At 43.8% G+C, this 26,370-nt stretch overlaps 1 protein-coding gene across 6 annotated transcripts in view; it reads left to right on the forward strand.

Annotated features, from left to right (window-relative positions):
- The window catches only part of AKAP6 (A-kinase anchoring protein 6), a 471,560-nt gene that overhangs the window by 11,459 nt on the left and 433,731 nt on the right, over window positions 1–26,370 (forward strand). For 4 of the 6 annotated variants that reach the window (XM_059723037.1, XM_059723034.1, XM_059723040.1 and 1 more), the window contains exon 2: window positions 25,719–25,930. The exons of 1 other annotated variant lie outside the window; for it this stretch is intronic. The gene's annotated coding sequence lies outside the window, so the exon portion shown is untranslated. Of the gene's footprint in view, window positions 1–20,726; window positions 20,920–25,718; window positions 25,931–26,370 lie in introns of all 6 variants that reach the window. One more of the 6 variants, XM_059723036.1, reaches the window with a different exon arrangement.

Below are 26,370 nucleotides of genomic sequence, written 5' to 3' on the forward strand. Positions count from 1 at the left end.
TTTTCAGCATGGAGATGATAATACACTTGATGCTGGAACATGGTAACTACTAGGGCTGTGCGAAGCTTCAGTCACTGATTTAATTTGATGGAGATTCGGCCTGATTCGGTGGCCGAATCTCTGAATCTGAATTGAATCAGGAGACCCTTTAATCTCTCTGAATCAATTCAGAGAGATTCAATGATTCAGACATAGACGCAGCTTTAAATCCTTTTTCTACATACCTCAAGGTACCAGGTGGCTCGTGAATGCTGAGATGCTGGGGCAGATGGAGCATCCCACAGGAGCACGGGGGGGAGGGGTCCCCGGTGCACTCAGCGGTGGACCCAGAAGTGGACCAGAAGCACTTCCGGTGCACTTCTGGGTTCACTGCAAAGCGTGCAGGGAACCCTCCCCTTGCCCTCTGGCTTGATGACTGGTGCCTCCTGGGTTTGAGGGAGGCACCTGAGGTCTTCCCATGGCCAATTGCTAAGTTGGGAGGTGCGGGGGGGGGGGCACGCACTTGACAGTGGACCTGGAAGTGTACAAGAAATACTTCCAGTCTACTTCTGGGTCTGCTGCCAAGTGCACAGCCCCCCACCCCTATAGGACGCTCCATCCATCCCACCATCACAGTTTTCATGAGCTGTGCCTGGTACATTGAGGTATGTAGACATAGCTTTAAGTATTTTTTCTATGGCCAAATCACTGATTTATTTATTTTTTCCAAATCGACATTGAATCTTCAGATTCAGATTTGGCCAGATCAAATCGGGACAGTGATCTGAATCAATGAATTGAATATGGCCTGTTTTGTACACCCCTAGTAACTACCACGCTCCAGCAGACTCAATTAATCAAATCTGCTCCAATGCGCTGTACTTACAGCACATTAGAGCAGCCTCCCTGCATGTGTATAGGAGCCCTATAGAGACTAGTGAGGATAATAGTGAATAGTTGCTCATTAATTGAGCCTTGTCCATCTGTCCAATAGAAAAATAGCATGTTATCCTGGAATTAGATTTTACTTCAAATGACATGCACAAGGGGGGAAAATTAAGATTGCCATATCACTGTTAAATCCTTATCTTTGGTTCTCTGTCTCAGTCTAATTTTCTTCTTCTACTCGTGCTGTGCCTCCAACGTGAAAGCTCCCCTCTCTGGGCTCTTCGTTCAAGTCTGTATCTTGCCTGAAATGTCCCAGTGCTCCTCCTACTAGTCTTAGCCACAGCTTTTCTCCCTCTTCTCCAGTCCCAGTCTCACCAAGCTTCTGGTCCCAATATATGACTTTCCCCCAGATCTGTTTTTTGCTCCCCCTGAATTTTTATCAGGGAAGTTCATCATCCTCTCTGCATGAAGTGCTGGAGGAAGGTCATTGGAAGGACAGTACTCTTGGTTTCAGTGTTTGCCCCCAGCCCATCTTAGAACATCTTGACCCAGCCCATCTTGACCAGGAGTTTGCCAGGGAATTGGCTGAGGACGTGCGCTTCCGGTGTATGGTTGTCATGGGAGACTTTAACTACCCAGACATCTTGTGGCAGGAGCACTCAGCCAAATCCAAGTGGTCACAAAGCTTTCTTTTGTGTGGATGACCTCTATCTGACGCAGGAGGTCTACAGGCCGACGAGAGGTAAAGCACTGCTCGACCTGGTACTAGCAACCGGGGATGATCTAATCAGCAACCTAATGATTGAAGGGAAGCTGGGTGACGGTGACCATGAGCTGATCACCTTCACCATCCTCCGTAAAGCTGGCAAGTCAGTCAGTGATACAGAAGTCCTCAACTTCAGGAAAGCTGACTTTGACAAGCTAAGGAGGCTTGTCAGTGAGGCCCTAAAGGGCCACAACCCAAATAGAAGAAATGTTCAGGATGAGTGGCTGCTCCTCAAGGGAGCAATCCTGGATGTGCAAGCAAAGTCTATCCTGTCTCAGAGGAAAGACAGCAAAAGGGCACAGCAGCCCCCTTGGCTCTCCAGGGAACTAGCAGACCTCCTGTGTCTTAAAAGGAAGACCTACAAAGGATGGAAGACTGGAACCACCACCAAAGAGGAATACTCTGCTCTGGTCTGGACCTGCAGAGAGCAAACTAGGAAAGCCAAGGCTGCGATAGAACTCCAGCTAGCTACAAATATCAAGGACAATAAAAAGTCCTTTTTTAGATATGTGGGGAGCCAGAGGAAAAGCAAGGGCAACACTGGACCCCTGCTAAACTAGATGGGACAACTGACAACTGATGCCCAGGAAAAAGCAAACTTGCTAAATGGGTACTTTGCACCAGTTTTTCACCAGTCCCATGGGATGACCCTGCCCACTGCGGGACAGGGAGGCCCAGGTGAGGGAGATTCCTTACCATCCATCAAAGCTGACCTCATGAAGGAACAACTTGAAAGGCTGGATACCTTCAAGTCAGCTCGCCCTGATGATTTACACCCAAGGGTATTCAAAAGAGCTGGCAAGCATCATAACTCAGCCCCTGGCACAGATCTTTGAGAACTCCTGGTGCTCTGGTGAAGTGCCTGATGATTGGAAGAAGGCAAATGTGGTGCCTATCTTCAAAAAAAAGGGAGGAAAGTAGATCTGGCAAACTACAGTCCCATTAGCCTGGCCTCTATCTTGGGGAAGGTCTTGGAAAAGATTATCAAAGAGGCTATCCTATACAGGCTAGCTGATGGCAATATCCTGAAGGATACCCAGCATGGGTTTGTTGCAGGTAGGTCTTGCTGACCAATCTCATTTCCTTTTACGACCAGGTGACCTATCACCTGGACAAGGGGGAAGAAATTGATGTCATATCTTGACTTCAAAAAAGCCTTTGATCTGATATCCCATGATCACCTCTTGGCAAAACTGGCTAACTGCGGCCTCAAACTCACCATGATCCACTGGCTGGGGAATTGGCTCCGCAGCAGGACCCAGACGGTGGTGGTTCATGGAAGTTAAATCATCGTGGTGCACTGTGACCAGTGGGGTTCCTCAAGCCACTGTGCTAGGGCCTTTACTTTTTAACATCTTCATCAATGATGTAGACATTAGAGTCAGAAGCAGGCTGGCCAAGTTCGCCAATGACAACAAACTCTGGGGTAAAGCATCCACAACTGAGGACAGTAGGGTGATCCAAGCAGATCTTGACAGGCTCACAAAATGGGCGGACGAGAATCTGATGGTGTTTAACACAGAAAAATGTAAGGTTCTCCACCTTAGGAGGAAAAACCTGCAGCTTGCTTATAGGCTCGGCAGTGCTATGCTGGTTAGCACTACAGATGAAATGGACTTGGGGGTCATAATTGACCACAAGATGAACATGAGCCTTCAATGTGATGCTGTGGCTAGTAAAGCAAGCAAAACGCTGGCTTGCATCCATAGGTGCTTCTCAAGCAAATCCCAGGACGTCATTCTCCCATTGTAGTCGGCCTTGGTGAGGCTGCAGCTGGAGTAGTGCGTCCAGTTTTGGGCTCCACAATTCAAAAAGGATGTGGAGAAGCTTGAGAGAGTGCAGGGGGGAGCCATGTGCATAATTAGAGGTCAGGATAACAGACCTTATGACGAGAGGCTGAGAGCCATGGGACTCTTCAGCCTGGAAAAGCGCAGGCTCAGGGGCAATCTGGTGGCCACCTATAAGTTTATCATTCACCAGGATCTGGGGGAACATCTGTTCATCAGAGCGCCCCAAGGGCTGGACATAAGGAAGAACTTCTTTACTGTCTGAGCCCCCAAGGCTTGGAATAGACTGCCACTGGAGGCGGTTCAAGCACCCACTTTGAACGCCTTCAAGACACATTTGGATGCCTATCTTGCTGGGATCCTATGATCCCTGCTGACTTTCTGTCCCTGGGCAGGGGGCTGGACTCTGATCCTCTGGGGTCCCTTCCAGCCTGAATGTGTATGAAATCTATGAAACAGCTGTTAGCTGCTACTTTAAGGAGACTTCCTGAGACCTGGCTCAGTTTCTCTGTGAGGAAGGTTCATGTGTAATCTAGTTACTACAAGGAGGCTGGAATATGGTTTTAGCTATTAGGGCATGGAGCAAGCTCACTTACTGTGTGGGGCTTGGTGTATGTGTAATCTGATTAGCACTGAGACCTCTGAGACAGTGCACCATACTTAGTGGGGACTTAATTCCACTAGTTTATCTGTCAAGACTTAGTGAGTTTCTACTAAGTACATAGTTTCATAATAGCTAGGGTCAGGAGGGACCTGAACAGATCATCTAGCCTGACCCCCTGCCACAGGCAGGAATGAATGCTGGGTTCACAAGACCCCAGACAGGTGATCGTCCAACCTTCTCTTGAATTTGCCCAAGGTAGGGGCGAGGAACACTTAACTGGGAAGTTGGTTCCAGATTTTGGCCACCCTAACTGTAAAATATTGTCTCCTGATCTCTAACCTAAACCTATTCTCCGTCAGCTTATTACCATTGTTCCTTGTCAACCCCAGTGGTGCTGGGGAGAAAAGGGCTCTACCTATTTGCTGTTGATTTCCCCTGATGAGCTTGTAGGCAGCCACCAGGTCCCCCCTCAGCCTCCTCTTGCTGAGGCTGAACAGGTTCAGATCCCTCAGTCTCTTCTCGTAGGGCCTGTTCCGCTGCCCTCTCACCAAGCGGGTAGCCCTCCTCTGAACCCTCTCCAGGCTGGCCACATCCCTTTTGAAGTGCGGCGCCCAGTACTGGACGTAGTACTCCAACTGTGGCTTGACCAAAGTCACATAGAGGGGGAGGATCACCTCTCTGGACCGGCTTGAGATGCACCTTTGGGTGCATGACAAGGTATGGCTGGCCTTGTTGGCTGCGGTCTGGCATTGGCGGCTCATGTTCATCTTGGAGTCAATAATGACTCCTAGATCCCTTTCCACCTCTGTGCTTCCAAGAAGGGAACTCCCCAGCCTGTATGTATGCTGTGGATTCCTTCTCCCAAGGTGCAGCACCCTGCATTTGTCTACGTTGAACCCCATCTATTCTCATCTGCCCACTTTTGTAGTCTGTCTAAATCTAGTTGCAGCCTCTCTCTCCCTTCAAGTGTGTTCACCTTGCCCCACATCTTAGTGTCATCAGCAAACTTGGACAGCATGCTTTCCACCCCCTCGTCCAAGTCACTGATGAAGATGTTAAACAGTGCGGGCCCGAGGACCGAGCCCTGGGGTACCCCACTGCTCACATCTCACCAGGTTGAGTACAACCCGTCCACCACTACTCTCTGGGTGCACCCCATCAGCCAATTTTTTACCCATCCAACTGTGCAGGCATCAATGCCACAGTCGCTTAATTTATTGATAAGGATGGGGTGAAAGACAGCGTCAAAGACCTTCTTAAAGTCTAGAAAGACTACATCCATGGCGACACCATCCAAGGATTTAGTTACTTGGTCATACAAGGCAATCAGGTTGGTCAGGCAAGACCTGCCTTTGAACCCATGCTGATTTCCCCTGAGCATGATCTCCCCTGAAGGCCCCCCACAGATGTGCTCCTTGATGATTCTTTCCAAGATCTTCCCAAGCACCGAGGTGAGGCTTACAGGCCTATAGTTACTTGGGTCCTCCTTCCTCCCTTTCTTGAAAATTGGGACCATGTTAGCCAGTTTCCAATCCCCTGGCACCTGGCCAGATGACTTGCATGCACCTGGCCAGATGACTTGCATGTGACCAGCAATCTTGTAAAGACCTTATAACTTGGCAAAGCTTAGGCACATTTTACAAAGGTGGAAAGAAGACACATTCCTGGCACAAATGCCTCAATTTAAGTCTTGGCTCTAAAGGTTAGAGCTTTGCTTTCTTGGCTTAAAGAGAGAGAAAGCAATTTGATCATGGTAGCAAAGGTGCAATGAGGAACTTTTGTGTTTTGGGTGGGTTTAGTGTCTGGGGCAGTAGTGGTGGTGGTAGCCAGGCTGGCAGTAGTGGCAGCAGCCAGTTTTGCACATTTCCCCTCCCAGTTTTGCACATCTCCCCTCCCCTGCTTGGGACTGATGCCTTGCTCACCCACTTCTACTTATACTCCTGCCTGATCATGTATAGTATTTCCATCTCTGATCAGATGAATTTGAAAGATGAGCTGTTTAGTAGCTGGGCACTGAAAATAAAACAAAAAGAGCAGCAGTATTATAGTTGTAATGGGCAAAGGTTGCTGCATGTTCAAATTCTGCTTAGATGTGTTAGTACAAGAGGAACCCATAAAATCCTAGAATCATTCCAAAGTCAATGTCAGCATTGCAAAATCAATTATAAACCAAAGGGGTTTTTTAAAGAAGTGAAATCATTCATCTGGAAAAACACTATATTTGTATACCATCAAACTGCAGAATGACTGGCCCACACATTTACCAGCTCTTAAAAAGATGAACTAATTTGAGACAAAGTAATAATAGGGCTGAAAAATTCAAATGCAAGTCCATGCAAATTCTTTCAAAGGCTAAGGAAATGTGCACAACTAGTGGAAAAGATTATATCTAAATATTGAGCAAAAATATAACAGGCAAAGTAGAAAGCAGTAGGGGAAGGTCATGACAATGCAAGGAAAATAGCGCAAACCATGTGCGAAGACATACAGAGTGGAGAAGATGCAAAATACAAGAGAAGAGACCTATGGACAATGTAAAGATAAACACAATAATGGAAAATGCTCTCTCTAAAGTCCTGTGCAATAATTGTGCCAAAATAAATTGTTATATTAAAGTGTGCAGAACCCCCCACCCCCTCCAAAAAAAATGCATAATGCCAAAGAAGCAGGCAGTGACTCAGTTGATGATGAGAGAGAGAGAGAGTGTGTATGTATAGGACATTAATACAGTACAAAGCAATAAGAGTAAGTGATCTGTAAAGCTCAAACTCTTACCAGATGCAAAAGGTAAGGCTGCAACACAATGAGAAACTGAATGTCGAACAGACAGTGTGGCCTCAGTGAATGCATTAGGTTAAAAGACTTCCTCAGCAAACTTTAAGACAAATTAAATGTGCACCATAACAATATATATATGATGGAAATCAACTTGGCCAAATAACTGAGACCAGGAGTTCTCTTGAGAGTATATTAGAACCATATTTCTGGAATGCCTTTCACTGATCAACCATTACCAAGCATATTGGGTATTGGGTGAGCAGTGGTGATAAGTGTGGGGAAAATGCAGGCCAAGCAGCAAAAACAAACGATGAAAATATACAACAGACTTTGGAGCAAAGAAAGGATGGCTATTTTTATCACAAACTACATAATTTTTGTAGACTACTATTTGGATATATGGAAACTAGATAAACTGTCATGTATTCCTGCAGAAAACATCACTGACTATGGGTGCAGACAGAAATGACCATTTTTACCTGATCTGGGTCTTGAAAGTGCTCTACATTTAGGGGTGACTAGTGCCTCCTGAGTCTGGGGGGACACAATTTGTGGGCTGGTCTGGGCACAGGCCCAGAGGCAGGCCAAAAGCCCCATATTCACTCCTATACTTCTGTGCCATGGCTTAGTGCCCACCCCCCCCCCCCCCCCACAACACACCGCCGGCCCATGTGGCAAAAAAACTGCCCCATCCTGAGCAGTGATGAGTTGGGGGCCAATCTCGGGGGGGCATGTGCCCCCCCACAAGCTCCCCCTACCAGTCGCCTGTGTCTACAGTGATGACCAAACAGAAGTGCATGGCTGCAAAGCACTTTTTAAGAGGGCCCAATGCTGCAAAAATCTGAACCCTCATTGTATGAGGATTCAGCTGAAGATGCTAGGTTTTTAAATATCTTCAGTAACTTATGCTGAGGCCTCCCAGCTTGCTGCTGGTTTTAGAATGGGAGTGGGGAAAGGGAGCACAGGGAATTTGGTCTGGGTTTTTTTCAGCCAGCACTGGAGGCTGGGGTGGGTAGATTGAAGCCCCCCCCCCCCCCCCAAAAAAAACAAAAAACCAAACAAACAAACAAACAAACTAATTGGGCTCCAATCTACCCACCCCAGCCTACCCTCCAGTGCCAACTGGGGAACCTCTAGAATGAGCTGCCTCTGCTTCCTATTCTGAAAACAGCACGCAGATTGGGAGGAAGGAGAGGCCATTGCTAAGGGAAACAAGCTGCAGGCTCACAGTCAGCAGCTGGATCCCCAACCTTCTCTCCCCCTCCCCCCCCCCCGTGTACTTCTGTTTCATCCAGGGGATGGTTGTAACTTGGTAAGCTTCTTGCAAAGCATTATGAGTTATAGCAGGGAGCTGCTCTTCTGTTTGCACCCCATGTAATGAGTCACTTCACAGGTATGGTATCCCAAGCTGTAGAGAATCCATGCTTATTTATAGGGGTGTAGGTTGTAGCTGTGTTGGTCTAAGGACATAGGCAGACAAGGTTCTTTGGGTGAATCTGATATCTTTTATTAGACCAACCCAAATAGTTGGAGAATAGTTATTAAGCAAGCTTTTGGGTTCAAAAACCCTTCGTCAGACTAAGGAAGTTTCAGCAGTTGGTGTGTGCTCTTCCTGGATGGAATGAAAAGTAAAGAAGCCAACGGCTGGGCTGGTATGCATACAAGACAAGTAGTCAGTGAAAATGTAGATTGAGGAGTCAGTGGGTGAGAGACAGGCTGGGCGGCAAGGGGGGGCGGGGTAGAGAGAGAGACCAAACAACAACTGAATGAATGCACACCAGAAATCTGTCAAAGACAGGAATACCCAGTTACCCGTGGGGGCACATGTCTCACATGAAAACCACTCTTTCTCCAATCTCAGTCCTGATCCTCAAAGGAAACTTACAAAACATTTCCCAGAGACGGGCCTATGAATGCCACTTCATCAACCTCCTGGATACTAAAAACCATGGACTAAATATAGACATTGGATTTATGACACATTGTAACCTGCCTGACAGCTGACTCCCCAGGTATCTCTCCATTGTTCATCCCCCTTTTCTCTGTCCCGCCTCCCCCTCCCCTCCAGCCTGTCTCTTACCCATTGACTCCTCAATCTACATTTTCACTGACTACCTGTCTTGTATGCATACCAGCCCAGCCGCTGGCTTCTTTACTTTTCATTCCATCCAGGAAGAGCACACGCCAACTGCTGAAACTTCCTTAGCCTGATGAAGGGCTTTTGAACCCGAAAGCTTGCTTAATAATTGTTTTCCAACTACTTAAGTTGGTCTAATAAAAGATATCAGATTCACCCAAAGAACCTTGTCTGCTTATTTATAGGGAATTTCTTCAAATTATATGGGAATAAGAATTTAGTCTTACATTGTTGCCAAATCATAGTGCATGACAAAGCTAAATTGACAGTTAACATTCCTAAGACTTAAAAAAAAGTCTATAAGAAACAAACAAAACAGCTGTAAAGGCATCCTTGAATAAAGAAACACTACCTTAATAGTAGCTTGTTCTTGATATCAAGATGCGTATATAACTTGGTCCCTATAGCCCCAACTTTACTGGTGGAAGGAATAATGGACAAAAACAGTAGAAGGTATAACATGAAAAAGTAGAGGTGCATGCAAAGGCCAAAGCTTACTAAGACCAGCAAACCTCCTGAATTGAATGGATAGATCCTCATTTATATAATATGGTGGCAGATGGATATATATTTTATCAAAACCATAATAAACACCTAGAAACAGCACAAGACAAAGGCAAGGACAGGGAGGATAGTGAAATATACACTCTACTGCCATTTAAATCAGCTGGACAGAAATGTGGGCTGATGAACTACTAGTAGATACAAAGACAGACCATTGGAATACTGTGCTATTAGATAACTAAATGTAACAGTTTCCTGTCATTACAAGAAAAAAATCATACTTACTCCAACATCAAATTGCTTCCAGTATTTTGTATAACACCAAGTGTTAAAGAATCCTTCCAAACCTATAGGAATCCTTCCAAACTTGGTTACCAAGCCAATGAAGAGTTAGTTAATTTTAAAAAAGAAAAAATGTCAGCATTAAGCATATTAGCAGGTTATAGATTCATAGATTCATAGATGTTAGGGTCGGAAGGGACCTCAATAGATCATCAAGTCCGACCCCCTGCATAAGCAGGAAAGAGTGCTGGGTCTAGATGACCCCAGCTAGATACTCATCTAACCTCTTCTTGAAGACCCCCAGGGTAGGGGAGAGCACCACCTCCCTTGGGAGCCCGTTCCAGACCTTGGCCACTCAAACTGTGAAGAAGTTCTTCCTAATGTCCGATCTAAATCTGCTCTCTGCTAGCTTGTGGCCATTGTTTCTTGTAACCCCCGGGGGCGCCTTGGTGAATAAATCCTCACCAATTCCCTTCTGTGCCCCCGTGATGAACTTATAGGCAGCCACAAGGTCGCCTCTCAACCTTCTCTTGCGGAGGCTGAAAAGGTCCAGTTTCTCTAGTCTCTCCTCGTAGGGCTTGGTCTGCAGGCCCTTGACCATACGAGTTGCCCTTCGCTGTACCCTCTCCAGGTTATCCGCATCCTTCTTGAAGTGTGGCGCCCAGAATTGCACGCAGTACTCCAACTGCGTTCTGACCAACGCCCTATAGAGGGGAAGTATCACCTCCCTGGACCTATTTGTCATGCATCTGCTGATGCACGATAAAGTGCCATTGGCTTTTCTGATGGCTTCATCACACTGCCGGCTCATGTTCATCTTGGAGTCCACTAGGACTCCAAGATCCCTTTCCACCTCTGTGCCACCCAGCAGGTCATTCCCTAGGCTGTAGGTGTGCTGGACATTTTTCCTCCCTAGGTGCAGCACTTTGCATTTCTCCTTGTTGAACTGCATCCTGTTGTTTTCTGCCCACTTGTCCAGCCTATCCAGGTCTGCCTGCAGCTGTTCCCTGCCCTCCGGCGTGTCCACTTCTCCACATGATATTCATGTTTAATTTGCTATCTCAAATAAATGTGACAGAAGGAATTTTAGAATAATAGCTTCCCAGGAAGGGGTGCCATAATGTAAATATGTATAAGAAATTACTGAATGCTGATTCAGTAGTCCTTGATGAGAAAGAACAGTATAAGCACAGAAAGGAATAAAGCCTTAAGGCTGTATAGCTTTGGACCTTTATCTTTTAATGCTTGACCACAGAACTCTTACTCTCTCCCTATGGGACGTATATGCCCAAACTGATTTTAGGAGGAACAGTAAAACCAAATAAGCATGCTCATACTCTGTGGGGCTGCTTTGAATACATATCCTGCCCAACATTAGATTTCAGTTTTTAACCTCCATAAAATCTCTACTGAACATATATGAATTGTGATCCCTCCCCCCCCCCCCCCCCAAAAAAAGCTTGCAACTTGGCTATGTTTAGACAGATATTTATGGGGGTGGCAAAAATGCTACCCCCTATCCAAGTTCCCATTACAAACTATAGGAACACTAGTGAATTTCAAAGGGAAGGTCTGAGATGTTAATATGAGCATACACTATATTTTTTCCCCTAATCTTATTTTTTAATTTATATAGCTGAATAGTCTGGAATTCCTGAAAATAGCTGCATTTTCCAAAATGTTCCCAAAAATATGCAGCCATGGACAGATATGTCATGTAAGATTTCAGCTAACAAGCTTAAAGATTGACAGTATTGTAAAGCGGTGTTGTAGCAAAAAAACAAAATCACAACAGGGTCTAATAAAGGAATTAAATAACCTTAACAGGCTGCACTGCTTATTGTCTTTATGGGAGCACATTTAAAAATATGTGGTGACTCAATCATTTGGTCCATCTTTCTTCAGGTGTTCACCAATGTTAAATAGTCATATGGAGGTTGGAGATATTCTCTTTCTCCAGCCATGGACAATAGCCTAAGGTTACACCAAGGGATGTTTAGGTAGGATATTAGGAAAAACTTTCTTACTATGATGATGGTTAAGTATTAAAATAGGCTACCTAGAGAGACTGTGCAACCTCCATTTTTGAATGCTTTTTAAGATCAAGTTAGAGAGCCATTTTGACTGAGATGGCTTAGTCAAGGACAATCCTGCCTTGAGCAAAGACGTAGACTCTGACCTCCTGAGGTCCTTTGCAAACCTGCTATTTTATGACTCCTATGAGCATCTGTTGTACTTAAGGGTGTGGTTTCAGGGAAAATACGCATACTGTATGCCACTATTTTCATTATGATAAAGATTTTAAATATGTATAATTAAGTGTATTCTCAGAATTTCACATAAGCCAAAAACTCTTCAAGGACAACTGCTGTTCAATTTTCATTTGCTAGACTAGTTTGCAAAGAGAGAAAACAGTTTCACGTATGTAAGACATAGGGGTTTTTCTGCTAGGATATTAATATTGTTCAGTATGCCAGACTGTCTAATGGATTACTATTAATAATGTTGCATGTAGTCAACTCCTTTCATCATACGATAACCCTAATGCATTTTATAGGCCATATGCACAACAATAGCTTTCTCTAGAGTGGAGGGTGGCTGTCATAGACCATATACTGCAGCCATGGTGGTGGTGGGGGGGGGGGGGGGCCCACAGGATAAATATCCAACCCCCCTAAGATAGTTAATGTCTATGCAGGTGAGAGAGAACCTCTGCTTGTTAACTTTGTACATTGGCTGTTAACTTTTTAATACGAGACTATTTTTGATATACAATATTTTATAAAGCAGTATTATTTGAATTCTTGTAATAATGAAAAGAAGGTGTGTGTCAGGGGAGGGGGCAGAATGAAGGGGACCATTTCAAAGTGCTGCATTAGTTTTTAGATGTATGAGTCACTTGGGGTTTAGGGAATGCAACACAGTGAAATACTACACTCCACAAGAGTGACTCATTGTTATGCAGGACTGGAGTTATATTCCCGTGATTATTCTTAACAACTTCTATTATGCAAGACTATTTCATGTAAAAAGGACAGTAAAACTTGTAAGGTGTAATGCAAATGAGCCATAGCCAGCGGTTCGTTTACTACATTATCATACCTTAAATTGAGTTGCATGTCTGGCCTGTTACCATTTAAGGTGCAATTAACTTTTTAAGCATGTCTTAAATGTACTGTGTGTTGGTGGCCTAAAAATTGCCTATATAGTCCTGTAAATGCAACGTTTTGTACTCACAGCTTAGTCTTTATTTCCATTGTAAAGCTCTGCACCTTCAGTGTGTGGCCTTCTGACCATGCTGAGAAATTTGCCTCTGGTTATGCAGGCTTTTGAGCAGAATAGAATCATCTGAGCAAAATACAAGCATACATATATAAATCCAAAAGCTTTTGCTAAAGGTTAACCCCCCTATAACTAGCAACTGTTTGACCCTGGAGTAAGCAGAGTAGTCCTCCCACTTCTTAATCAAATAGCCAACTCATTCAGGCAGTTTGTTACCAAGGAGACATTGAACTTGCATCTCCCACTTCCCAGCTTAGAGTTCTAACCACCAGGCTATGGACTACATACTGCCCAGCAGGGCTGTGTGAAACAGGCCATATTCAATTTGGATTCATCCTGAATCGGGGATAGTGATTTGATTTGTTGATTCGGATCACTGTCCCTGATTCGATTCGACTGAATCTGAAGATTCATTGCCAATTTGGGGAATGTTTGGCCATAGACACAGCTTTAAATATTTTTTTCTACATACCCGAGGTACCAGGTGCAGCTCATGAACACTGTAATGGTGGAATAGGTGGAGCATCCCACAGGAACATGGTGGGGGGTCCCTGGGTTCTCGGCAGCAAACCTGGAAGTGGACTGGAAGTACTTCTGGTTCACTTCTGAGTCCACCGGAGAGAGCGTGCTGGGGGGCCCTCTGCACCCCCTTGGCTTGGCAATTGGCCATGGGGGACCCCGAGCTGAATCTTTCTGAATCGCCGAGTCTCTCTGAATTGATTCAGCCACCGAATCAGGCTGAATCTCTGCTGAATCAAATCGGGGACTGAAGCTTCGCACAGCCCTACTGCCCAGAGCACTCCCTGACCCTCTTCTTGAAGCTGGTTGACTGCATCACCTTCTTCCTTCTCCCCCACCATCTCCAGCTTTTCTCCTACTGGCCCAACAAAACTTTGCCTCCTGGCTGCCCAGCTCTTTGTTGTTTCCATTGCTTCATGAATTTAGGTCTTTCATCCATATCTGTGGGGAGCTTGCACTGCCATTAGACTTATTCATTTTTAATTTTTCTAAAAAGCTCTTCTCGCCCCCACCCCCTCCAGGGCCATCAGCCTGGCTCGCATTGGTTGCTATATCTTCTTTGTTTTTGTTTTTTAACCAGTGTTAATGATTCTTGCTGTGGTGTAGTGCCTTTCACTACTTAGAATTTTTAAGTTTCTTGCAGTGTTTCTTCAAGCATTGTTCAGATGTTCCTTGCTGTGTCTCCCATCTGTTCTTTTTCCAGTGCTGTATCTTTTCCTGGGCTTTCAAAGTCAGTAGCCAGACTTCCCTTGGTATCATGTTTTATTACAATGCTAACTTGGGAGCTATTGAATGTTAAATTAGCTCTTTCTTAGTAGAAAAGGAAAGAGCAACCCAGCTGCTAATGAGGTGCTTTTACAAGCAGTAATCCCACTTAAGGGAGAAAATGAAAATCTCCCCTTTCCAAAACTGACATTATTGGCCTTTGATGCAGATTATAACAGAGATTCATTTGTATTTGAGTATTTCCAGTTTCCTTTAATTAAAATAAACCACTCCCAATTTCACTGTTGTAACAAAAACTGGAAGTTGAATGACGCATGAACACTTTTTGTTGGTGCTCAGTTTTTTTTATTATGGTAGCACTCAGTAGGCTCAGTCAGACCCATTGTGCTCTCATTTCACCTATAGAGAGCAGAAGAATGGTAACTGCTCCAAAGGGTTTAACAAAGTAAGCACATGAGCAAGGACAATAAAGGAAGACAATACAACCAAGTGTTGGAAAATAGGGAAATACTAGAAAATTATGAGACCATTATTTATTTCATTTGTAATTTAATTTTTAGATAGTGAGAGGGTCACAAATGTCCAGTAAATGCCAATAAGTGCATAATTAACTGTCTCACAGCCTAAGGCAGTGGTACTCAACCTATTCAGTCCCACAGGTTGGATGAGTTGGTGAGGCCAGTCCATGGACCTGATCTAAGTGTGGGGTTGGACCATGGGTCTGATTCAGCATGATTCTATGCTGGTCTAGCCCCACCTGGTGACCTAATCCCATAAGCAGGATCTGGCTGTGGCCCAACCTGGCATACCAGCACAATCCAGTATGTAGGGTGGAGTCATCTGTCCCATGGGCCTCCCCACATGTCTGGAAATTTGGCAGCCAGGGAACGGTGGCAGAATTAATTGCTGCAGCTCTGGGCTCTGCTGCAAGAAATAACACTGCCACTGCTTCCCTGCTGCCAAATTTCCAGACCTGGGTGGAACCCTGTGGGCTGTATGACATAGTTCTGGCCTGTGGACATTATGTTGGCCTAGGTGTTCATTGCAATCACTGCAGTCATTGTAGCTCATGTAGACAAACCTGCCCTAGGTAACACTTTACTTCAGGTACTGTGAACAGTGTGGCCACACCAATGTGGAGCTGAGCATGGTCTAATTGCTTGAGTATTTATTTACGCAGCTTCTCATGTGTTTTTTGTAGTCCATGCTAAGTTGTATGCCGTCCTTACCAAAATTCTAGCAGTACTCGACTTCAGTGCCAATTTGCCCTCAAAGACAAACCGTAGTAGGTGTGCAAGACAACAAAATGAACAGGAAGCAAGGGAATAGATGTGGGGCAAGGAAATGGGACAATAGGATAATTTAGCATAGATTAGCTGCTTATACATTTTCTTAGAGAAATACAACTTGTCATGTGCCTAGCCATTAAGAGATGTCTGTTATGTATGTATGAGATGTCTGTATACGTAACAGAAGGGGTAGTTTGGAAGATGGACTTAATTAAGAATAAGGGAGGGTTTGGGGTGCCTGGGGAGAAGGAGAGCGAGAAAGCGACCAAAGAGAGTTCATAAGGAATTTTCCCATGGTATGAGAGAGAGTATAAATTATCTGTGATAACAGTGACATCATAGGTGGATGGATTCCATTGTTGTTGATTAGTACCAACCTTATATTAAGAAGGTGGATGGGTAGGAAAGGAATAAATTGTGAAGAATTTTGAAGGTTGTTTTGAGATTTATGTTGGAGGTGAAAATTGGAAATGGTTGTGGCCCTAAAGATATGGGGGAACAGAATTAAGAGCAAATGAGCTAGAAAGGTAATCTTCCTTTTTAAAATGGATTTGAGAAGGAGCGAGATTGGACCCTCCAAGGACAGTGAGGAGGATATTGTATCAGTCAAAGCAAGAGGGCCTGAACAAAAGTTGGAACAGTGTGGGAAAAGAGTAAAAGTTGAATTTAATAGAAGTAGCATAGCAAGAAGCAAGAAGAAATAGACACAGGCTTGGTATATAGCCAAGTCCCAGGTGAATCGAAGGTTGTGGACTTAAATGACCTATTGGTTAAGGGGGGTGGTTACTTTGGTAGAGGAAAGGCGGGGAAGGGAAATACCCAAAACTGAGATCCTGATCATTCCACTAAGGTATGTAAAATGTTCTTTCTGATATTAAACATTTTTATAGTGGATGGATTGTATTTATTTAAATAATAAATGGTTTGGGGGTTTTTCTTAATTTTCTGTTATTGTAATGTTTAAGGCCTGCCTAGGCATTTTTATTGGGTTAATAATATACTACTTGGGTGGTGTAAGGCATGAAGCCAAAGACAAACAGAACACAAAAAAGGCTCCTATTAATATCACAAATAAAGCATGTCCTGGAGTGCTTTAACACTGTCATATTTAGTTCAGAGCTAAACCAAACCACCTGGATTTTATTTATGTTTTTCTATATGAAGATCATCAGCTCATTAGTGGGTAGCAGAAGTGTTCCATTACTCACATCCCTGTGTATCCTTCCCATGTGATGGGAACAGGGTTATTGTCTTGGTTTCTGACACAATACACTGAATCATGAAACTAAGGAGTTACATCAGAATGAAAACACTTACTTCTACCATGTGGATTTGCAAGGTGGGTCCTGATCACTGCAAAATTCTGCAATTTGTAGATTCACTATTGGCAATTTTGTTATCACTGTTAATTGTTATTACTTTTAACTATTCCATAGTATTTATTTTGTTAACTCAAAGGAGGGGTCTCAATGTCTTTTATTTTTGTGGACTGGGGAAATGAAGGTTGGATCTAACTGTTCATTCATCCTTTAAGAAAGGAAGAGGCAAACTGCTATGTCATCCAGAAGGTCAAGTAGCCTTTGTAAAGGTGCATCTGGGTAGCTCCATGGTGAATTACACCGTTTCCACCCTTTTAATCCTGTTATCCTGTGAGACCTAGAAACAGATGGAAAAAACAACCACCTGGTTCCTCTTCAAAATGTTGTAACAAGTGTGAATATGTCCATTAGACAGTTAACTATTACCTAATTAAACATGTAGTTTAAATGAGTGATTCAGAGTTCTGGAGAGATGGCAAACATAATGATTATGGCTAACTGTCTGATTAAGGGAACACTACTACTTCCTGAGGCTGCTAATAAAGCAATAGGAAGGGCTTATGCATAATAAATCCCACACTTGTTTCCTATAATCTGAGAAAAGAGATTAGAATATAAGAGAGAATGTTTCGTAGCAACATACCTACAGAGGACTATTTTTAGGGCTGGATAGATTGTTGGATGACAGATTAACTGAATCTTGGGTGGCAACTTTAGATATAAATATGGTACTGAGGATTGTGTCCCATTTCTTATGGAAAATGGGATAGGTTTTTTCTAAGGCTGTGCAAAGCTTTCGGTGGTGATTCAATTTGGAGCAGATTTGGCAGCTGAATCTCTGAATCCGAACTGAATCAGGGGATCAATAAAAAGGTCTGAATCAATTCAAAGCTTTCTGAATCAATTCGGAAAAGATTTGGAGAGCCTCAATGATTGGGGTAGTCTCTGCCCACTGGAGCCAGACTCAGAGTTCGTAAGTAGCGGGTCGGGGCGGGGGGCTGGAGGAGGGGACCATGGGGGGACCCCAGCTCCTCCCCATGGCTGTTTCTCCCGGCCCTTTAAAAAAAAAAAAAAAAAGTCCCCACTCACTGGGTGCTGCTGGGTGGGGGGGCAATCCCCACTGCCCCATGCTGAATGGGAGGGCTCTGCCATGAGCCCTCCCATGGCTGCCCCACCCACTTCAGCTCTGGCCCTGTAAGAAACACCCCCCCCCCAAACCCCGAGACTCACCAGCTCCAGCAGCATCTTCAGGGCGCTTGTGCAGAGCCCCGCATGCAGTGGGGAGCAGCGGGGATCACTCCCCACTGGGCAGGAACGGTGAGTCCAGGTTTTTTGTTTATTTGTTTTTTTCTTAAAGAGCTGGGACAGGCGAGGCAGCCATGGGGGAGGCCAGGGGGAGAAGGGAGGATGTTGTGGGGGCTCATGCAGAGCCCCCCATGTGGTCTGGGCTAGTGCAGGGCAGCAGAGATTGGCCCCCACCCGGCAGCACCTGGTGAGTAGGGCCTTGTTTTATTTTTTTTTCAAAGTGCTGGGAGCTGGGGTGGGCGGGGCACCCATTGCTGGGGCTGGGAGAGCAGGTGGAGGGATGAGCCTGTATGATTTGGCTGAATCGGTTCGGGACAGTGATTTGAGTGACTGATTTGAATCACTATCCCCCGAGTCAGCCGAATCCAAAGGGAATACTAGACACTTTGCACAGGCCTAGTTTTTTCTTTCTTGGAGCAGAATTACTACTGATGGGGAGCAGAATTACTAGTGTTGAGTGTAGAGTAGTTGTCTCCTTTCTTGATCAGAGGCCAAAGTAAAAGTTCTCATTTGTAGAATGTGATTTATTTTTTTTTAACGATGTGCATAAAATCTGGGAGTGAAGAACTAGGAAAAGTATTTCACTGAACTAGACTACAAAATCCTTCAAAGCAAGGATTGTCCAATGCTTCTGCTGGGACGTAAACCTGGAGGTTCCTGGCTAGAGGGTCTTGCCTCTGACATCTGTTCAGGGTCAGATCGGTTGCCATATTTGGGGTCAGGAAGCAATTTTACCCCATGGGCAGATTGCTATGGACTGTGGGGGGGTTTTCACTTCTTCTGCAGTGGTCCTCTACCTGGGATCTCTTGAGCATATATTAACAACCTTTACAGAAGCTGGAGTTTCGTTGCTATGTTTCTCTCTGCTTCATCTGTGGGAGGTTAAGGTGTTGTGTTTTCTCAGGGTTTACAGTGTAGTTTTGCTAAGAGGTTAGACAATTGATTTGTGTAGGATGGTTTTGATGGGGATGGTCCTGAGGTACGGAGTCAGATTGCCTGGCCTGAGGAGGTTCCTTCTGGAGCTACTTCTCTCTGATTCTATGGCTCCCTGTACACATTAAGGGGTCATGCAATTAACCAGTTAATTGTGCAATTACCTTGAGACCAGCTACACATGCAAAGAACAGGCAACTCTTGCTTAGTGCTCTTAATTGGTTCCTGAAAAACTGAGCATTAAGTGAAACCAAGAGTTAAGCGAAACCAACCTTCACTGTCACTTTTAACTTTCTAAAGCCACCAAAATTATTCTAAAGCCACCAAAATCACCAGAATCAGGGCTGTCAGGATTAGTGTCAGTTTCAGTGCCAGTTGTACAATGCCCATGAGCATTATAATGAAATTTGAGTGCTAAGTGGAATTGGGTATAATGTAAAATAGCGCTATATATCAATAGCGAACTAGCGCTAAGCAAAACAGTGTTAAGCCTGGATCCTGGATAGAAAGGGGTCCCCAAAATGGTAATTTTATTATTATTATTATTATTATTATCTTTATCTCTGGTGAAGGGGGGCCCGATACTGAAAGTTCACCCAGGTCCACTAGGAGTCTGCGTACAGTGCTGCCTCTGCCCAGCTGAGCTGTGAGTCCTACAGCTGCTAGGGACTCTTAGTCTCAGCAGCACCCCACAGCTGCTAGAACCTAGTATTCCAAAGCTGCAGGTGCTAGTTTTCCACAGCATGTCTCCTGGTGCATGAAACCCTTTGGGCAGGAGGGTCACCCCAGCAGCAATTTTTCATTCTGTTTTGGTTTATTGTTTCCTTCCCCCCTCCCCCACCCCTGGGACTGGAAGCCCATCAACTGAGGGGTGTGCAGATCTCAGCTTCAGGAGCTTGCTTCTTGCTGGTGCAGGCAGACGGGTATCCCCTGCTCTGGCAATAATGTGAGATGGAATCTAATATGTAATCCCACTGTCACACCTCTTGCCATGCACATGTAGCATGGCAGGAGGTATGATTGTATGAATTGTCCTTTAGATCCTATTGTGGCTTTACTTGCACATGTAGAGAGGTCCCATGAGTCTGTATAGAAGTACGGAGTGTGCATTATTGGTAAAGTAGTAAAGACACCTTCCATTTTTGTTTTCTTTGTGTTTATCTTTAAATAAAGCATTCTTTCTGCATGTTTATGAGGCAGCTTGAGATGGTGGAATTTAGAGAATGGAAGATGCTCATGGTCTCTCCACTTCTCAATGAGCTATCTGCGTATGGAAAGCTTAAGTCGGTAGCTGATATCCCCAGGTTAATGACTTTGTTTTCATACTTCTTTTCTAAAAGAATACAACAAGGATTTCCCCTTAAGAAGGTTGATGCATGGACTTGTACTTGTTTAAGCACATTGTGATTTGGGAATTTTCTTTTAATTAAACATTAAAATTGCCTTTTAACTGACATTCTAGTTTCAGATAAATGAATTTGGTGAAAGGGTTTAGCTTGGCATTACTGTTGGTTTCACTGAGGGAAGGGGGGAAATATTAGTGATCTCACTAAGTATATTGAGTGAGAATCTTACTGCAGTTTCTTCTTACTCATATTAAGAAGTTTGTTTGTCTTTTGGACTGTTAGGAAAGGTATGACTGCAAGAAGACTGATTCTATTGGGAATGTCCAACTGGTAGCCTATGTGCTCCATTTGGCCCACAAGGAGTTCACGTGTAGCTTGCGGGCTCCAGCTCAGCTGCCACCAGTCCCATTGCTCCTGGTGCTACAGCAGCCACAGCAGTGGCAGAGGTCTTTGGGTCACAGCTAGAAGCAGTCTGGTAAGCCTGATGCCTAAATGGTGATGGGGAGACTTGGGCTGCTTGTACAGCAGCACTGAGCTAGGCACTTGGGTGGGAAGCTTGTGTTCCTTGCATGGCAGCAGTGGTGTGGGGAAAGAGCTCTCCTGCACAGCAGTAGTGAGGGGAGACTCTCTTGCCCATAGCAGCAGAGGGTGGGAATTGCACAGTGAGTGGTGGGGAAGCTTGTGCTGCTCCAGTGTGGGGGCTGGCATTGCCCATGTGGTGGCAATCAGAGGGCTGGGGACTAGCACAGCAGGGGTGCCATACATGGTAGGGATCCCAGGACTCAACACGGGGTGTGGCTGTTGGCACTGGATTTATGACCCAGATACCTTGTTCTGGGCAGAACCAAACCCTCAGACTGACCAGGACTTCTCCATTCGATAATAGGTACATTTTATTGATACACAGTAATAGCAGATAAGAATAATGCAGGCAAGGCAAACAAAATAATGCCCCCAAATTCAAAATCTACCAGTCTGAGGGCTGTCACAGAGGGAAGGTAAGTTTGGGCAGTACGTGAGCTTCACCCTGTGGTTCTTTTTATAATGTCAGATGTCAGCAGCCTAGAGGTTGAGGGCTGAGGCCCACCCCCTAGTGGGGTGGGTGAGACAGGTTGGTGGTATGCGCTCTGCCCATGTGGCCTCAGGTTCCCCAATCAGGAACCCTTTGCTGCTCTGAAATTCCTCCTTTTATGTTGTATCCCTCTTGTGATAACTCTTCATTACTGGGCATCGTTGATTGGTCTCCCTGTGGTCGTCATATTGTCCACATTCTGTCTTGTAAGCATATTCCTTCATTCAAACAGACCCATCACATACACACATCTTAATTTGGTAATTTACTGGTGTCCTAATTTGGGCCATCCACCAAAACCAGAAATCCAAAGGGCTCTGCAGTTGGTCACTGTAACCTGGCCAATGTGGCAGAGTCCCTTATCTCATGTTATGGAACAGTGTGGTACATGTCTTGAATTCCCCAGCCTGTGTATGCCTGCTTGTCCATTGGCCTCAGACATGATGTCTGCTGGTTCCAGACACAGCGGGCCTTGAAGGAAACTTTGTCACAACCAGGCTTTTAGAAACCCTTGCTGTTCCCACTGGGCCATTATTTTAATACAATTAACATTGTATTTTCTGTAACCTTGTTGTGTTCCCCTCCTCACCCCCATCCCTCTTACATTAGGCCCTTGTTCGGGTAATCTGTATTTTCCTACTGGCTTTGTCATCGTTTTGGATTCATAACTCTAAACATCTACTAATAAAATTCAATCTTCTTCACCTACAGGCCAATTCCCAAAAGGAAACTTCATTTCTAAACATCATTTTCTAACCATCAGTGGCCCCTGTAATGTATGGCTTGGGGCCTGCAACCCATGTTGCATGCAGCCTCTGGACTCTGAAGTTGAATATCTTTGGATTTTATGTTAGTGTTTCACTTGCATTCATTGGTCTATACGTCCAGCTAACCCACAATATGAAAGCAAAGGAAAGTTTTGCTACCAACCAATAGACTGAATTATTTTGAGTATTCTTTTTTATTATTTAAGATAAATGTAAATATAACTTTTTGTTTAAACTACTCAAGGTAGGTGGGGCAAAAACTTGAGAAATAAAATTTTTGCAAGCTTGTATTAAAGAGCAAGGGGTGTGTTATAATGTAAATCAGAATCAGTACCTGTACTGAAATTATTCCTAGCTGTAGAGCCAATGGGACCTACATTATATACAAGCTACCATCAGGCTGTATCCAAATACCCTTTCAGTACCACTATTACCCTTCCTTAGGTCTGGAGAGAAATCAGAGGCTACAACAACACTTCAAACCTACTATTTTTTTTTTAATGGAATATATTTTTAATGGAATTTCTGTTTCTTTCAGTAGAGATCCTCCATCCTATTCATAGTCCCTTGTGTCCTTCCACTTCTGTTCTCCTTCTCCACTGTCATTCCTCACCCTGGTGAGCTGCTCCCCTTCTTCTCTATGGTGTTAGAAATCAGCAGAGGGAGCAGTGAAAGCACTGTTTTAGATCTATGGTGGTCCACTACAACTTGGGAGGAACAAGTGCAGGGGAAGTCATGCTCAGCCTTATGATTCTGGGATGAAACATGCCCATGTATGCAGCATGCCACAGTGCCTGCTCTGTGTGGGGATGGCATATGTATAGTCCTGTCAGCAGTAGGCAGTGAGGGGATGGAGCATACTCAGTTCAGATACACTTGTCAGAGAATTTAGCTGCTGAGCTTTGATACATTTCTACTGAGTGTAGGTGAACATTCTTTTTAACTTGTTCAAATATGGACAAAATTTTCACCACCACAAGAGAGGCCTATTCCTGATACCATCCTGCCATATTTTAAACCCATGCTTCAAAGCATGAAAATGCTAGACCTTTTTCTAGGAAAATCATTTTTCCTTAATATTGTTCTCTAAAATAGACAAAATATTTAAACTGAAACAGTCCAAGAAATTAGCCTCAAGCACACATCTGGCCTGAAAATCTTCAGACTCACTCAGGATGGAACTGTTCAGAACAGCTGTTGGGGGGGAAAAAAAACCCAAAATGTTAAACAGGTGCAAAAGGACCTAATGAAAAACATTATGTGTCTCTGGAAAGCATTGTACCACTGGATATTGCAGGATAGATACAACGATACACAAGTCTAGAAATACTTGCAGACCATGCTGGGTAGACATGATGCACCATGTATAAGCAAAAAAACAAAAACAAAGAAAAAGAAAGGTTATTCTCTTTACCATTGCACTATTTACCACATCATTCCCATTAGTTCAGATTGCCACACTGCTGTTTCCCCAGCATCTCCCATGATCAGCTAACGACTCACTCTTACACATTCACACACACATAAGATTCACTTCTTACAAATAGTTTTCTTACAATGGTAGTAAACTCTACCACTTAGCGCCTGGAGGAAAGAATAGAGCTCTTTTTAAATAAGTACTTTTAGAAGTTTTAAGTTACTCAGAAACCATTGCGATCAGCACATTATACACAGTGTATATGAAGACCCAGTGAAATTCCTGAACTTAAAATGTGTGCATTATATGAATCGTATTCCATACTTTTAAGGGTCATTGTTTTATACATTTATCCATAATAGGTAGAAAGAAAAATTTAAACCCACAAAATATAAAAATGAAGAATTATTCCAGCTGTAAATATTTCACGAGCAAATGTGAGAGGCAAGGCTTTTTGCAAGTGATAGCTTTTATTGGACCAACTTTATGGTTGGGATAGACTTAGACAACCTTTTGAATGCAGTGAATGCTTTGTGAGAAAATGTTTATTCTGATTACCAGTTTCACTGTGATGGTTGAACACCTTGTGGGATTTCAGTCTGTTTGCAATGGCATGGGGTTAAAGCTAGAATGAGAACAGAGTTGGAAAATTTAAAACACTTGGGACTGCAAGGGGCTAAAGGGCCATAAGCCTGCCAAATTGCAGGGAAAAATATTGTCATTTATAAGCACTTGATCCTTTGAAGGAAGGATATAAGGCCTTATTTTTTCCCCACTGAGTTTTGATGGTAACTATTTGATGGTAGGTGGTAACTATTGCTTATGGTACAGTAGGTGAAATCGTAATAAACTTCCCTAGGTTTTGATAGCTTGAGGTCTAGCAAGTCTTACCACTCTAGATGCTGGCACCAGAATCTACTGGACATCTTTAAAGCCTGGGGGCTCCTTCAATCAGATCCGGCCTTTGTTTTCCTTTGGGCTGGGGCCTATGCAGTTTATAAAGTCCAGGCCTTTTGTGTAATTTTTCTACCATGTAGAAAGGGATTTGCATGGCTGGGAAATGCAGTTTTGCCAGAAACTTTCTCATCAAAATGGAACTGGCAGAAAGCCAAAAATGTGCTGATTTTTGCTTTGGTTGTGAATTTTCATTTCCACAGCACTTAGGTTAATACTTGTGTCTCACAGCCTCTTCTGTCTCTGCTGATGCTATTGGAAGGTGGAACAGATTCCAGGAACTGAGTTAATTTCTAATCAACCGATCCACCAATCTGAGCATCCTAGGCAAATCTGGAGGAGGCTCTTGTTTTCAGTATCTTTCCCCACTGCATCAGTGGGGAGATGGCTTAGGGTTGAGTGGCCCAGGAGGCACACAGATTGCCCACATGCTTTTTAAATCTTTATTTGTGTGTCTGCCTGATGGACAGATGAAAGGCAAGCTACTCAGCATGCAGATGGTACTGTATGTTGGCCTACAGCTGAAAAATGATAAGGAGGTTTTTCACTTGACTGGCTAGAAACTTCTTCAACCCTCTTGTGAATAAAAATGCTTTTTCCTTTGTTTAAAAGAAGAAAAACCATACAGCTACTAATTCCACAACAGCATGTGATCATTTGGGACTTTGATGCAATTTCCTTACTGTCAGCATCTTGAGTTTCTATGACTCTCAGCTGTTATTATCCAGTATCAGGGTGGGGCAGGGTGCCATCTCTTTTACTCCTTAACAGCTCAGTTTATAACAGCCTTCATGTTAAAAGCCCACACACAATATTTTTAAACAAGCTTCTTTCTGCATTAAACATTTTATAAAATTATTTTACTAATAATCCAACATATTAATTTTAATTTTTTTTACCAAAATTATTTCAACTCGCATGTCTATATTTGCTTTCAAGCGAAAGACTAATTTCCTTTATCTAAATGCAAATGTAATGAGAAAACGAGTACAGTTACATGGGTGCTAAAATGCTATGGCACAGCACTTTAGGAGTCCGTTAGCATTTTGTCTGTTTCTTTAAAGGGCTTCCGTATTGTCTTGGGCTCTCCTGGAAATGCAGTACGGATTCCTATCACATCTTGGTTGCCATGGCAACAGCAGTCTTTCCCATAATGAGCTGCATCATCTGAACTGATGTCACAGCATCATGCAGCAGGTCACACAAGGCACCTCCTAGTATTGCATCCTACAGATGTGCCGTAAACATCAAAAGAGGATGGTTTGAACAGGAGATGGTAAGTGCTAAATGTTATGCTTATTTTTAATTACGGCACTACTTTCTTGATTTGTGCATGGCTCTCCTAATATTAGAACATATGGGTTTTGCCATGTGAAAATGGGGTTTGAAGAAAGATGCTGCATGCCTAAATATTATTTTTCAGGCAGATAGGCTAAGACAAAGGCCTACTGAAGGCACATTCAGCCGGAATTTTTTCTAATTATTCTTGCTACATTTGTGTACAACATCCTGAGGATCTTTACAGAGTATATTTGAATTTCAGATTTACATTTGAGTTACAACTATATGATTTGTTTGTAATATGGAGCTAAAAGCTATTTGCTATTTTAGTGCCATGAAGACAGAATAAACCTTGCTTTTCCTTTTATTTTAAAGGGATAATATTTTCTGTAAACAGCCGCCCTTTTAACCTATAAATCATGAGTAGTTTTTCAG

The sequence above is a fragment of the Alligator mississippiensis genome, chromosome 2 (assembly GCF_030867095.1).
Source record: "Alligator mississippiensis isolate rAllMis1 chromosome 2, rAllMis1, whole genome shotgun sequence".
NCBI lineage: Eukaryota > Metazoa > Chordata > Crocodylia > Alligatoridae > Alligator > Alligator mississippiensis.